At 43.5% G+C, this 14,620-nt stretch overlaps 1 long non-coding RNA gene across 1 annotated transcript in view; it reads left to right on the top strand.

Moving 5' to 3' along the window:
- LOC139186620 (uncharacterized) overlaps nt 1-13,815 on the top strand; it is a 30,437-nt gene extending 16,622 nt beyond the window's left edge. Inside the window, exon 2 of the long non-coding RNA XR_011570295.1 lies at nt 12,454-13,815. This is a non-coding gene — a long non-coding RNA (uncharacterized lncRNA). The remainder of the gene's footprint in view (nt 1-12,453) is intronic.
- Nucleotides 13,816-14,620: the final 805 nt, after the last annotated feature.

Raw genomic sequence — 14,620 nt, 5'->3', positions numbered from 1 at the left:
TGAATCTGCAAAGCAGAGGAGAGAGAGAAGCAGCTTGGGTCCAACGGGTTCATAGCAGCCCTAGACCACCTACCTAGCTTTCAGTGGAAAGAAAATAAACTTCTATCTTGTTAAAGACACTTATTTTCTTTAGGGCTTTCAGTATCCCTCTCAGCTGCAAGGATATAATACACTACTCTTCACTCGGAATAAGAATTAAGTTAGGCTCCTGTTTAACTTCAACGTGCAATTGGCAAGCTTTTCCCAAACACCCTCTCCAGCAGAGCAGTCCCCGCTGGTTGCTGTCTGTTACTGAGCCTCCCGTTTCTAACATTTCTGGAATCTGAGTCATGTATACTCCCTGTTATTACACATAATATGTTGTTATGATTTTAATCAAGGAAACATTTTTTCACTTGACATATTAGTCATGTTGCTTCTGGATGGTCAGAAACAGCCAAGAATGCTAGCTAGATTGCATCATTTCTGTCTGTTCTTTCCTCTGCAGGCTGGTTTAAAATCAGATCAGCCAGATCAAGGCAGATAGTGGGTCTCGCTTTCATTAGTTTCTGCATTTCATTTTTCAAATGGAATCGGTTTCCAAGACGGAGGAAGGAAATAAATACTGTTTGCTGGGCTTTGCTACTGAAGTGATGTAATTTACATAAGAGCAAAATTACAACCTAGCATCCTGAGTAGCAATTATAATGTTAAAAGAACAAGACAAAATTTTACTCTGAAACCCAGAGCAAAAATAAAGAGCGGGAAATGTTGGTAAACTTCACACAAAATTTGAATATGAATTTAATCTCATTTGCCTAGGAGAGGGAAAAAAAAAACAACAGGCATTCTTTGGCCCTAAAATTGAACTAGAGGAAAACTCCCACAATGAATTCAATACTAAAAGCCCTAAAGTGGAGACGACATATGGAAGGGACCCAAAAACTTATAAGAATGAGGTTGCAAATTAACTTTCTAAGCCTGATGATAGATATGATCCTCCCCTACACAAACGAGAAAGCTAATTAGAAATTCTCATTTCTTTATTAAAGACAATCCCTAGCTTTGTTCTCTGGGACACACTCAGTGGGGTTTTACAGCCCGGTCGTTTGTTCTAATGCCCACAAACCACGCTTTAATTGTAGGTTAAGTTATTAGTAAGGAAGGTGAACTTGCCCTTCACTCAGGACATAGTCACCGAAGCAAGTCTTGGATTGGAGAACCAGTTAAATGCCCATCATCATGGAATACGGCTTCCCAGGTGGCTCAGAGTTAAAGAATCGGCCCCTCGATGCAGGAGACGCAGGTTCGATCCCTGAGTCAGGAAGATCTCCTGGAGGAGTAAATGGTAACCCACTCCAGTATTCTTGCCGGGAATATTCCATGGACAGAGGAGCCTAGTGGGCTACAGTCCATGGGGTCACGGAGTCAGACACGACTGAACAACTGAGCGTGTACACATGCATGCACCAAAGTGGGATGTACTTCGGGAAACTCTGGCAAGGTCAGCTTCCCCAGAGTAAGGAGTGGGCTCAAGGGCACGGCCTGGTGGGACGTGTGCGTGCCATTCAACGATACCAAAGCACGCACCTTCCATCTGCCAGATGACATTAAGGAGAAAGCCTCTGTTTGGTGCTGATGGATCCTTGGCGGCTTTCCACACTCACTGATTTCCTGTTTAACAGAGAGACAGCAGGGCTTAGGCAATAACGTTGCAGTAGATGAGCGTGCCTAACTAAAATTTCATTTTTTAAAATTCACTTGCTCTGTTACCTTCTATTACGATAACTGATACTGAGTTTTCCATTCATGACAGTGATGGATAAAATCCCCTTTTAAAATAGACACAAAGAAGCGAAAAAACGAAGCATGAGTTAGACTGTTTTGTGCGTATTAAGTAAACTAGTGAATACACAGATTTGGCAAGAACTGGATGGTGCTGCCAGGATGATGAACGCTGGGAAGCTGGACAGGAGGCCTTTCTCCCTCTTTGTCTTCTGCATCCTTTTATTTATTTGTTTTTCTATTTGGCTGTGTGTGTCTCGGTTGTGGTGGCATGCGGGATCTCTCATTGTGGAACACAGGGTCCAGAGCACGCAGGCTCAGCAGCCACAGCATGTGGGACCTTGGTTCCCCGACCAGGGATTGAACCCTCGTCCCCTGCCTTCCAAGGTGGATTTTTTACCCTCGGACCACCAGGGAAGCCCCACCCTTTTCACATCCTTCAGGAGAGAACTCTGCATCATCCACACGTGACATCCTGCCATCTACCTTGAACGACAAAAAAAGGGAAGAGCGGTTTTTCCATTTTTAAATAACTGGAAAAAATATTTTAAGACCCATGAAAGTCATATGAAACGTAATCTTCAGAGTCCATAAATGAATGTTTATGGGCACACAGCCACATCTGTTGTTCATGCATTACAGTGGCTTCCTCAACATCAGGGCAGAATTGAGACGCAGACAGTGAAAAATAAGACATCCAACTATTGGCAAAGCTGGGTTTCGCACACCTGTTGGAGTTCACCCAAGGAGAAGGAAATGACCCGCTTGGGCGTATACGATTATGAGTGTCTTATTTGAAAAGTTTTTTTTGTTTTTGGCCATGCTGAGCCCATGTGGAATCATAGTTCCCCGACCAGGGATTGAACCACACCCCCTGCACTGGGGGCAGAGAGTCTTAACCACTGGACCACCAGGAAAGGCCTGAGAGTCTTTTTTTTTTTTTTTTTAACGGCTTTGTGCTTTGCAGAATGCTTTTCCCATTTATGAGTCCATTTATCCACAGCTCCATCCAATGATCGAGGTAAACCATGTTGGCTGTGCTGCCTGGCTTTCAGGGAAGGAGTGCCCAGCATGAGCCACGCTGGGCTGCTGAGTGAATGAAATGATACATTAAGTATTTTATTTTTGTGCTGTTTATTTATTTCACTTATGAATATAGTCCGTGGTCATAGAAGAAAATGAGGAAACATAGAGAAGTAAAATGGAAAAAAATCACCTGAAATCCTGCCACTCAGCAGTAGCAACTAATACCTTAATACACATGCATTTAAGTGTTTCTTTAAGCTGCAATCTGTGATGATGCAGAACAGAGTCATCAGAAAATGAGTCCTCTGTGAACACTGAGGAGCATGAATCTTTTTACCTTGAGCTTCTAGAGTGTATAAGCTCAACTCAAGATGCCTGTGGAGAAACACAAAGGGCAGATCCTTTTATGGTTTAGTTCAGCTAGATGCGAAGGTCTTTAATCATGTGCTGATAAACCTGCCTAGTTTTAACTTTAACATCACCTGGTTAGTGAAACATATGCTCACATGGAAAGAAAGCATTATGTTCACCTGCATTAATTAGTCATATGTCCCTCTCCTGACTGTTTCTTTAGGTTGTACTTCTATTTGCATAATTAAAAGCTTACTTATAAGCTGGGAAAACAGGTTTGATTTAGTTTAGAAATGTGACAACTGGTCACTTAGAAAACATTCCTCTTGCTTTCAATAGGGAGTAATACTTGCCAAACTAGTAACATGAGTTAAATTAAAAAAAAAAAAAATACACAATAAGTAAGTTTAAGTTGATTGTAATTGTGTAAGGGGAAGAAAATGCATTCTTAAAATAACAGAAGGTGGTGGAATGTAAGCATAATTTTAAATTTCTGTTGAAAGCTATATTGTCTTCAACAAACTTTGTATGAATAAGATATACAGAATTACCATTTTACAATAATAAATGACAAGATGTGGGATCAATAATGATAACGTTTTCTATCCTTTTTACTTAGAAAGCTAACAACATGGTCTATTGCATTTCACCCTCTATGAAACAATTCTGGGTTTTTTTGTGTTCATTTATAGTCTTTTTTCTTAAGTGTAGGTTTTTCTCAATTAGAATCATGGAATCCTGCAATTATGGTTCTGACTTTTTCTCTTAATGTTTTTCCATAATGTAAAAATAGCTTATACTCATTATAGAAAAACCAAAAAATACAGAAACCTATAAACTTATAATGAAGAAAATTAAAGTTACTCCATAACGCAGAGATAATTTATACCAACATTTTAGGACATATTTCTTTGTAATTATATATATATATATGTATGTATAAAAATGTTTTATATATATGTTTTGTATACACACACAAATACATTTTTCCATGTTTCTACAAAATATCTATCATATTGTATCAATTATTATAATGAGTTTCCGACATTGCTGCAAAGTCTTACTTCTCATTTGTACAGGCTAGGTGTGACTTTATTGAATAGTAAATGTGCCCAAGCTCGTTTCATTATTGCTCCATTATTGGACTCTGAGCTCTCCTTTAATTTGAGGGTAGACTATAAAAATATATATATAGCCTTCAAAAAATGTAAAGTCTGTAGAAGTGCTTATGCCAAGAAGAAAACTGTACATATTTGCAGGCAAGAACAGCTGACAACTGGGATTAAGTAGAGATAACAGACCTTGAGGATATAAGCTATTTGTTCCTGTTTGCTTTCTATTTAATAAAGTGTTGGGACTTACCTGGCAGTCCAGTGGCTGGGACTTGACCCTCAAATGCAGCGGGTGCAGAGGGCTGCCTCACATGCCTCAAGGCCAAAAACCCAAAACATGAGCAATGTTGTAACGAATCCAGTAAAGTCTTTACATACAGTCCACATCAAAAAAAAATAATAATACTTAATAAATACATGTTAATTCCCTATATCTTCCTCTGAGTCCCTCAGTGGACAAAAGATTTTTCTTTTCACTTCAAATAAAGACAAGATTCAGTATAATTTTGAACACTGACTTCAGATCTACTGGACATTTCAAATGATACATCATTGCTTTCATTGTTATTTATAATAATAGTTATTGAGTACCTAGCATAGATTTTCTATTTGTCACCTAATCCAGAGGTCAGCCAACTTTGTCTATGAAAGGACAGAGAGTCAATATTTTCGGTTTTGCAAGCCATGCGGTCTCTGTGGCAGCTACTCAACCTGCTGAGCGTAAAAGGCAGTGTGAAGCGGTGGGCATGGCTATGAGCCAGGAAGATGGTGTGGACACTGAAATTTGGATTTCATGTCATTTCCACATGTTACAAAATATTATTCTCCTTTTGATTTTTTTGTAGTCATTTAAAAATGTAAAAAGCATTCTTAGGTAACAGCTATACCAAATGGACGCTGGAACATCCCTGGCCCATGGGCCAGTTTGTGCAGTCTTGCTCTAACCTAATCGTCTCCACAACCTAGGAATAGAAATTACTCCGCTCAGAAAGTTTAAATAACTTCCCCAAGGTTATGCAGCCAGAAAGTGACAGGGCCAGGATTTTTTTTTTTTTTTTTTTTTGCTGCGCCAGGTCTTACTTGCAGCGTGTGGGATCTAATTCCCTCACCAGGGATTGAACCCAGGCCGCTGCATTGGAGGCTCAGAGCCTTAGCCACTGGACTGCCAGGGAAGTCCCACGGTCAGGATTTACATCCAGCTTGCTTATGGCAAAGCTCTCACGCCTCTTCAGGCCAGGTGGTTAGAATCAATCGTGCGGCCTCTGTAAACCTCAGTCTTCTCATCTATAAAATGGGAATCATGAAAAAGTATCTTTACATCGCAGTGCAATGAGAATTTGGTGTAATAAAGCTTATTCTTTGCAGTACTAACAGGAGGGGCAAAAAAGTAACCAACCCAAGTATTACTTTGTCTTTTGATGACTTCTATACAGAGAGGTAATGACTGACAACAGAGTCTGGAGCAGAACTGTTTGGGTTCAGATCCTTTTCCCTACCAAGATCTTAAGCAGTGTATGTAAAATCTCATGCCTTGGTTTCTTATCTGTAAAGTGGATGCTAACTAGAGCACCCACCTCACAGGTCATGAAGAGATTACATGAGTAAGTGCAGGTGAAGAGCTTGGGGGGTCTGGCACAATCAATTTGAGCTCAGTTAGGAGAAGGCAATGGCACCCCACTCCAGTACTCTTGCCTGGAAAATCCCATGGACGGAAGAGCCTGGTAGGCTGCAGTCTATGGGGTCGCTCAGAGTCGGACACAACTGAGTGACTTCACTTTCACTTTTCACTTTCATGCACTGGAGAAGGAAATGGCAACCCACTCCAGTGTTCTTGCCTGGAGAATCCCAGGGACAGGGGAGCCTGGTAGGCTGCCATCTCAGGGGTCACACAGAGTCGGACACGACTGAAGTGACTTAGCAGCAGCAGCAGCAGCAGCAGTTTGACCTAATATCATTCTATCTTCTCTTCCTGCACTTTATGCATAATTTGTAATTCATAAAAATTATGAATAAATTCATAAACATGGCATCTGACTTTGCAGCCCTCGCACATCAGGCCCATCACTGTGACCTCCAAAAATGGTTGCTGCTGCTGCTGCTAAGTCACTTCAGTCGTGTCTGACTCTGCGCGACCCCATAGACAGCTACGGAATGAATGAATGAAGGTATAATGAATGATAAGTGAACAATGAATGAATGTGCAGATGAACAGACAAATGAAAAAAGTGAAAAAACGAAAGTCAAACTCTGGGTGGTGGTACACTCTTGGAACCTGGTGCCGTGAAAGCCGTCTTGATCTCTTCTTCTTTGCTCATTAATTGTAATTGTTTATTTATTACTTTCTGGCTGTGCTGGGTCTCCGTGGCTGTGTGGGCGCTTCCTCAAGTTGCAAGCAGCAGGGGCCGCTTTCCAGTTGGGGAGCACAGGCTTCTCACTGTGGTGGCCTCTCTTGTTTCAGACGATGGGCTCCAGAGGGTGGCTCAGTATTTGTGGCGCACGGGCTTGGTTACCCTGCAGCAAGTCAAATCTTCCCAGACCAGGGATCTTCTTTATAAAGCGTTCACTGCAGCCTCGATGTAGTTGATGGTCAGCACAGGCCTTGCCCTGCCCAGCTCACTAATACACACCCAGTGAATTAATGTCTTAGAGGATTTTGTAGAAACCCAAGCGGGACAGAAACATGTTTCCACTATTAGAACTAGAAGAAGCTCTACAGGTGACCTTTTCCCGTGCTTCCCCCAGAAGTGAATGTCTCTGATCAAAACGTGTGACAAGATATAAGATTACCAACTTTTTATGATACAAGCCAAAAGGACCCACAGTCAAAGAGTGGCATCTACCCACACTATGATTCTTCTTAAGGATAGTGTAATACCAAAAGTAGGGGTAAAAAGGATAATTTCCAAAAAAGGGGTGTTCTTTTCATTGAATAAATTTAGGTCTATTATTAACAAACAGAAGGAAAAAAATCTCAACTCCCAGCTCTACCACTTCCTAGCTCTGTGACCTTGAATAAATCACTTCTTAGCCTCAGTGTACTCATCTGTAGAATAGGAAAAATACTCCTACTATCACCTGCCCTGAGAAGTGACTGTGAACTTCTCAGTCACATAAGGTGTTGCTTGTAGGCCGCACCTTAGCCTGGTGTACGCCAGGGTTTGCAGCCTGCGCGCTGCTCACACCTTGAGCCAGGCTGTCCTCTGGGGCGGGGTCCGTCCCGCGTGTTGGAGGGTGCTGAGCAGCTTCCCTGGGCTCCACTCACCAGACGCCAGGAGGAGTCTCACCACCGCTTCTCACCCAGTCGTGAAAACCAGTCTCTCATTGTTGTTGTTCAGTAGCCAAGTCATACCCAACCCTTTGTGACCCTTGGACTGCAGCACATGAGGCGTCCCTGCCCTCCACTATCTCCCAGAGCTTGCTCAAACTCACGTCCATCGAGTCAGTGATGCCATCCAACCCTCTCATCCCCTGTCGCCCCCTTCTCCTGGCCTCAGTCTTTCCCAGCCTCAGGGTCTGGACATTCCCAGATGTTCCCTGTCCTAGAACCACTGGCTTACATATTCCCCCCACAGTGACTGGCCCAGGTTCATCACCTCACATTCAGAGGCTGGTATATTCCCAACCTCGCCTGTAACCGATGAGGAACCCAAGACCCAGAGGGAGCCACCTGTAGTCACAGCATTAGTTTCTAGGGTTGCCATGACAACAACCTAGAACCTGAGAGGGAGCCACCTGTAGTCACAGCATTAGTTTCTAGGGTTGCCATGACAACAACCTAGAACCTGCTGTGTTCTGGCTTAACACAACAGAAACTTCTTTTCTCAGAGTTTTGGAGGACGAAAATCCTGAATTGAAGTGTCAGCAGGGCCATGCTCCCTCAAAGGCTTCTAGGGCCGAATTCTTCCTGCCTCCTCCAATTCCTGGGTGCTCCTTGCATTTCTTGGCTTGTGGCCACATCACTCCAGTCTCTGCCTCTGTCTTCACACGGACTTCCTTTCTGCATCTCTGTCTTCTCCTTTTCTTACAAGAACTTTTGTCACTGAATTTAAGATCTACACAAGTGATCCAGAATTATCTCATCCCGAGTTCTTCAACTTAATATTATTTGCAAAGACCTTTTTTCCAAATAAGGTCATGTTCAAGGTACCAAGGATTAGGACTTGGATTTGTATTTTGGACTATAATTATAAGGCTTGTTGGTGGTAGGGCTAGGACTAAGACTGAATTATCCTTTTTTAAAAATATATGTACACATATATAGGCGAAGACTTTATTTACAGGGCAGCAATGGAGAAACAGACATAGAGAATAGACTTACAGATGGGGGAGAGGGGAGGAGAGGAGAGGGGGAGATGTATGGAAAGAGAAACATGGAAGCTTACATCACCATATGTGAAATAGACAGCCACCAGGAATTTGCTGCATGTCTCAGGAAACTCAAACAGGGGCTCTGTATCAACCTAGAGGGGAAGGATGGGGAGGGGGACAGGAGGGAGGTTCAAAAGGCAGGGGATATATGTATACCTATGGCTGATTCATGTTAAGGTTTGACAGAAAACAACAAAATTCTGTAAAGCAATTATCCTTCAATAAAAAAATAAATTAAAAAAAAGAATCTGCCTGCAGTGCAGGAGACCTGGGTTCGATTCCTGGATGGGGAAGATTCCCTGGAGAAGGGAATGGCAACCCACTAGAGTATTCTTGCCTGGAGAATTCCATGGATAGAGGAGTCTAGCGGGCTGCAGTCCATGAAGTCACAAAGAGTCTGACACCACTGAGCAGCTAACACCGTCACCCATGCACACTAGATATCGTCCTATATTCATATGTTTAGTTTAGCTGGGCCAGGTCTTTGTCGCAGCTTGGACTCTTGGTTGCATCACATGGGATCTAGTTCCCTGACCAGGGGTTGAGGCCAGTCCCCTGCACTGGGAGCGTGGAGTCTCAGCCACTGCACCATCAGGGAGGTCCCTGAAGTATTCTGACTCTCAGGATGGTTCCTTAACCTCTCCAGGTTTCAATTTCCTTCTTTGTAAAATGGGCCTAACTGAGGGATCCACCTCCTTCGGAAGCTGGGTTCACAGTAACCCAGTTTGCGATCATGGTTTTAGTCATGAAAGCACAGCGTCTGGTTTAGAGAAAGTACTCTGGGAAGGTTCGCTATTGCTAGCGTGTTCATTATCATCTGTTTTATTATCATTTGGGCTTCCCTTCAATTAAATCAACAGAGTATCTGTAGGGAAAGATGGATTCAAGCTACGACCTAGACGGTGACATCAATAATTCTTTGTCCTATATTATTATTTCCCCACATGAAAATTGCTGCAGGATGTAGAACAGGCTTCCACCTTGGAAAGGAAAGAAAAGTAACATAACGTCAGGAAGGTACACTGCGTACTTTTCTCTCTCGTTCCCTGTAAACTGTCAAGAAAGATGACATTTCTTTTCTTCAGTTAGACTCTTAACTCCTGACATCATTGTTTGGTTACTTTTAAACTGACAGGATGGTCTTTTTTTAAAAAAAGATATTTTTCTGTTCCCCTCTTTGGGAAAAAAAAAAAAAAAAACTATCTTGCTGTGCCAGGTCTTAGCTGCAGAATGCAGGATCTAGTTCCCTGACCAGGGATTGAACCCAGGCCCCCTAAGTTGGCAGTGTGGAGTCTCAGCACTAGACCACCAGGGAAGTTCCTACAGGACTGTCTCGGAAGGATTTTAATCCAGAAGAACATGTGTTCTGTGTAACTCTCTTCTTCTGGGAAGTTCTAACTGGGAGAAATTTACATACAAATTGATTTCATGCCCTTTTCTTTGTCCAGCTTAAGGCTGTTTAAATTTATCTCTTTCCATCTTTAGTAACCCCAATTGAGTTACTAGTTACAATATACCCTGCTCGTCTCACTAATCTGACTACCTGTAATTGGAGGATTTAATTACCAGCAGTATGTTTATAATGGAACGATCCCGCCTTGCAGTTTAGTAACTCACTTTATCTGCGTGGCAGCAGCAAGGTGATTTGAAAGCCTGAAATATGAAGACGCAAGGCAGTGCAGTAGGGTCTAGGCACTTCCGGAGTGAACCGCACTTACCCAGCTTCACAAGTGAGCTCTGCCTGAAACAAGATTGCAAGCAAAGGTCTCAGTCACACACGCAACTGCCACCTCCCTCTTCTTCCTTGCAGTCCAGATCTTGAATTTTCTTCAGGTGATCTGGAGGTGGGTGCTCAAGGAGAGTGAGTTCCCAACAGCTTTTCACCCATCCATTGAGGCTTTTTGCCAGAGAATGTTCTAGAAGTGGGCATGTAAGCCAGTTCTGGCCACAGACAAGAGGGGGGAACCGGAAAACCTGCTAGAGGACTTTAAAGGAAGATTTTCCTCCTCCGAAAAGAGCGACGCTCCCCCCTTTTCCGGCTTTGACACGGTTGTAGGAGGAGGTGCCAGGGCTACAGCCGCCATCCTGTGACTGTGGGGAGACTCGGGGGCAAAGTGAGAATGACGAGCATGATGCGCTGGAGGGCTGGAGAGGTCTGCTTTCGTGATGGCGTTGGTCATCTCCTCAACCAGTCTTGGAACCTCTGGGTCAACCTCTGGGCTCTTGATAAGTGTGAAGTAAGAGATGGACTTCTACTTTGAGCCAAATTTCATCCATCTATTGGTACTTGTAATGAAAAAATCCTGATAAAGGGAAATTCACAGGGTTTCCCCTCTCCTGCCTCCCTTAACAAAGTGAGAAATGGAACTGCCTTTAACTTTAAATAAAGCATATCGTAGAGAAATCCTAAAATTATGGGCTTCACCCGCCCCCTGCCCCCACCATGGTGGCAAAGAACACAGTCTTTGGAAAAAGGACCTGTGCCGGGTTCAAAATCCCGCTCAGCTGCATACCTGTGCCTTTACATGTGAAATGGAAATAACACCCAGAGGAAGAGCCCTTCACACTGCCGTCTGTGTGGGGGGTGGTCTCCTCCCTCGTGTAGAGCTGTCGTTAGTCGGCCTGGGCTTCCATCGTGGAGAACCACACCCCCTTTTGGAGGCTGGAAGTCCAAGACTGGTTTCTGGTGGGGGCTCTCTCCTCGCGTGGCCTTTTCACTGTGTGTGGATGTGAAGGAGAGAGAGATCTCTGGTGTCTCTTCCTCTTCTTAAGATTCAAGCATTTTAGCACCAGAGACAGTTTCTCTCTCCCCAAACAACAAGCAAACAACGTGCGCTCAGTCGTGTCCAGCTGTTTGCGACGCCATGGACAGCAACCCTAGAGGCTCCTCTGTCCGTGGAATTTTCGAGGCAAGAATACTGGAGTGGGTTGCCACTCCCTTCTCCAGGGGATCTTCCCAACCCAGAGGTCAAACCCTTGTCTCCTGTGTCTCCCGCATTGGCAGGCAGGTTCTTTACCTGCTGCACCATCAGGGAAGCCCCAGAGAGGACCTCCTTTAAACAGTTCGTTAAACACCAAGATCAAGATGTTTTTTGCTATGATGATACAAACTTATGTAAGAGGTGTAGGGGTGTGTGTGTTTCGTACCAACATAAGATAGAAACATATATGGTTTCAGAAAGGTTATTGGCAAGGATCGGGTCCTACATTTTGTTTTTCAATTTGTGATTTTTTTCCTTCCGTCATTTATTCAGCAAATGTTTATTGAGCACTTCCTGTGTGCCAGGCACCGTGTTTTATTTTGTTTGCTTCAATGTGCATTTCTTTTTTGTTGTTGTTTTTGTTTTTTAGTAAATGATTTCGTGATCAAGGAAATCTGGGAAACAATGAGATGGTCACAGAATCCTGGGTTTAGAATAACCTTCCAGATTTCTTTCCCCCTGTCTCCAGCGCATCTAACAAATTCAAGTCAGTTTAGAGTCTATTCTTGTTAAAAAGACCTCCAGCGAAAGCGACTTCATGGTAGTCTTTAGCAGCTCTCCCAGAGCTTGCTCAGTTCTGTGTTCTTGGAGGAAATGATCTCTGTAACAGTCATGATTGATGCACTAAAGTGCCCTGGTGGCTCACTGGTAAAGAATCTGCCTGCAATATGGGAGACCCAGGTTCAATCCCTGGGTCGGGAAGATGCCCTGGAGAAGGAAATTGCTACTCACTTTAGTATTCTTGCCTGGAGAATCCCATGGACAGAGGAACCTAGAGAACTACAGTCCATCAGGTTGCCAAAGAGTCGAACACGACTGAGCGACTAACACTTTTATTTTGGGCTTCCCAGATGGCGCTGGTGATAAAGAATCCGCCTGCCAGTGAAGGAGACATATGAGAAGCAGGTTTGATCCCTGGGTCAGAAAGATCCCCTGGAGGAAGGCACAGCAACCCATGGGATTTTTGCCTGGAGAATCCCGTGGACGGAGGAGCCTGGTGGTCTACAGTCCATGGGGTCACAAAGAGTCAGACACGCCTAAAGTGACTTAGCACACATGCAAAGTGCTCATAGCATGGACCTGTGTCAAGGACTGAAACATGGTGACGTATTAAACTTAGGAGATGTGTTAGGGTCAAAGAAACTGGTCCCAGCAGTTGTTGAAACTGCTTATGCAAGCCTGTAACTTCGCTACAGAAGACAGTCAGCTCTTCTGAGCCTCCACTGGCACAGGCATTCATTCTAAAAGCTAATGTGTAGAGGGGGAAAAAATCAAGTATGATCAAAAATTGCCCTTGACCATCCTTTCTGTTATAATAGTAGAGCTGGCAAAGACCAGACAAAACTCAGGGCCAGGGACCGCCCACTCCACCTGTTCCCTGTAACAGGGCACACAACTGCCTGGGTAATTTGTTCAGTTGTTTTAGTATTTATTTGGCTGCACCGGATCTTAGGTGCAGCACACAGAATCTTCAGTCTTCACTGCGGCATGCGGGGTCTTTAGTTGTGGTAGGTGAACTCTTAGAGGCCTGCTGTGCATTCCCTGCTTAGCATGTGGGACCTAGTTCCCTGACCGGGGATTGAACCCAGGCCCTCTACATTGAGAGCTCGGAGGCTTAGCCACTGGACCACCAGGGAAGTCCCTGACCAGGTAATTTAAATCCTTCTTTTTTCTCTCTCTCTCTCCCTTTTCTCCCTACACACATATAGTAGAATTCAGAGAAGTTAAATGGACCTAGAGGTGACTGCACTTTAACAATAACTACCCTGTATGGCTTTTCTGATGATTAAAAATACAATTCACGTAAAGCAGCTAGTTCAGGGCCTCGTACATGGTAAACATCCAGAATATTTTAGCTCTCATTATTATTCCCACTATTACTTCTCTACTGAAAAAAAGTTCCTTCTTTTGAGAAATTCTTGAAGCCAGATTCCACATTTCACTCTGGCTCGGTCACCCAACCCCCACTTCCAGCAAAACTGCAGATGTATAATTCTGTCTTCATCCCGTGAGTACTTCCATGGCGCAGTCACTGGCAAAGAAGTGACCTATCAATCACTTATTGAGTGAATTATGAAATCTGTGGTTCAGAAGTGGTAAGGGTGAAACAGAGGAGGAAGATTATCTGATAACAGTACTTGCCTAACACTGTTAAGATTTAAAAAATAAACCTGATGTCTAATAAATGTCTAAATGGCTTTAGCTTTGTAAAAGGTCGTATATTCTTTCCTTTATTTTATAAGTATTTCTTACATTCTTACTCAGGCTCTGGACAAGGCTCGGAAATCTGGTGATGACAGATAAGAGCCCCTGTAGACACACTGAGGAGAAAGCAATCAAAAAGAACTGTTCAAAAGATTATTTCTGATTCCAGTGCTTCATGCAGGAGATAAACAGAGAGATGGGACTGAAGAGGAGACCAGCCTCTATAGGGATTTGGGACCAGCCTGCGGGGAGGGGAGAGGGGGGACATTTGAGCTGAGGTCTGGGGTGAGAACAATGTCAAAATCTAGTAACAGTACTTAAAAAAACATTTAAAGGTGTGATATAGTCTGAAAACATCTTCATCTGCATTTTCCCCTTTCAAGAGAAATCTTTGGCAGAGCATAAGTCTGATCATACCCAATCCTAGAAAGAATGCGGACAAGGGACTTCCCTGGTGGTCCAGTGGTTAAGGCCAGGCTTCCAACGCAGGGGGCTCGGATTCAATCCCTGGTCAGGGAACTAAGATCCTACGTGCCACATGGCATGGCCAAAAAAAAAAGAATGCAGTCAAAGGAGACCCCTTATGAACTTCTCTTTGGAGTGGAAGTTGATGCAACCCTTTGGAAAACATTTGGTGACATCTAGTTAAAACTGAAGGTGTGAGTTTCCTACCACCCAAAAATATAATGTCTAGATATGGTCTTTAGATAGACCCTTAAAAATATCTCCTCTTAGGGAAGGAAGCAAGGGAATTTTCTTTTAAATTCTAAAGCCCAACTATAAAACAAAAGGAATTGACTCCACAAATATGTA

The sequence above is a fragment of the Bos indicus genome, chromosome 13 (assembly GCF_029378745.1).
Source record: "Bos indicus isolate NIAB-ARS_2022 breed Sahiwal x Tharparkar chromosome 13, NIAB-ARS_B.indTharparkar_mat_pri_1.0, whole genome shotgun sequence".
NCBI classification, from domain to species: Eukaryota; Metazoa; Chordata; class Mammalia; order Artiodactyla; family Bovidae; genus Bos; species Bos indicus.
The sequence above is the reverse complement of the archived record's forward strand: the minus strand, read 5'-3'. Positions and strand labels throughout refer to the sequence as shown.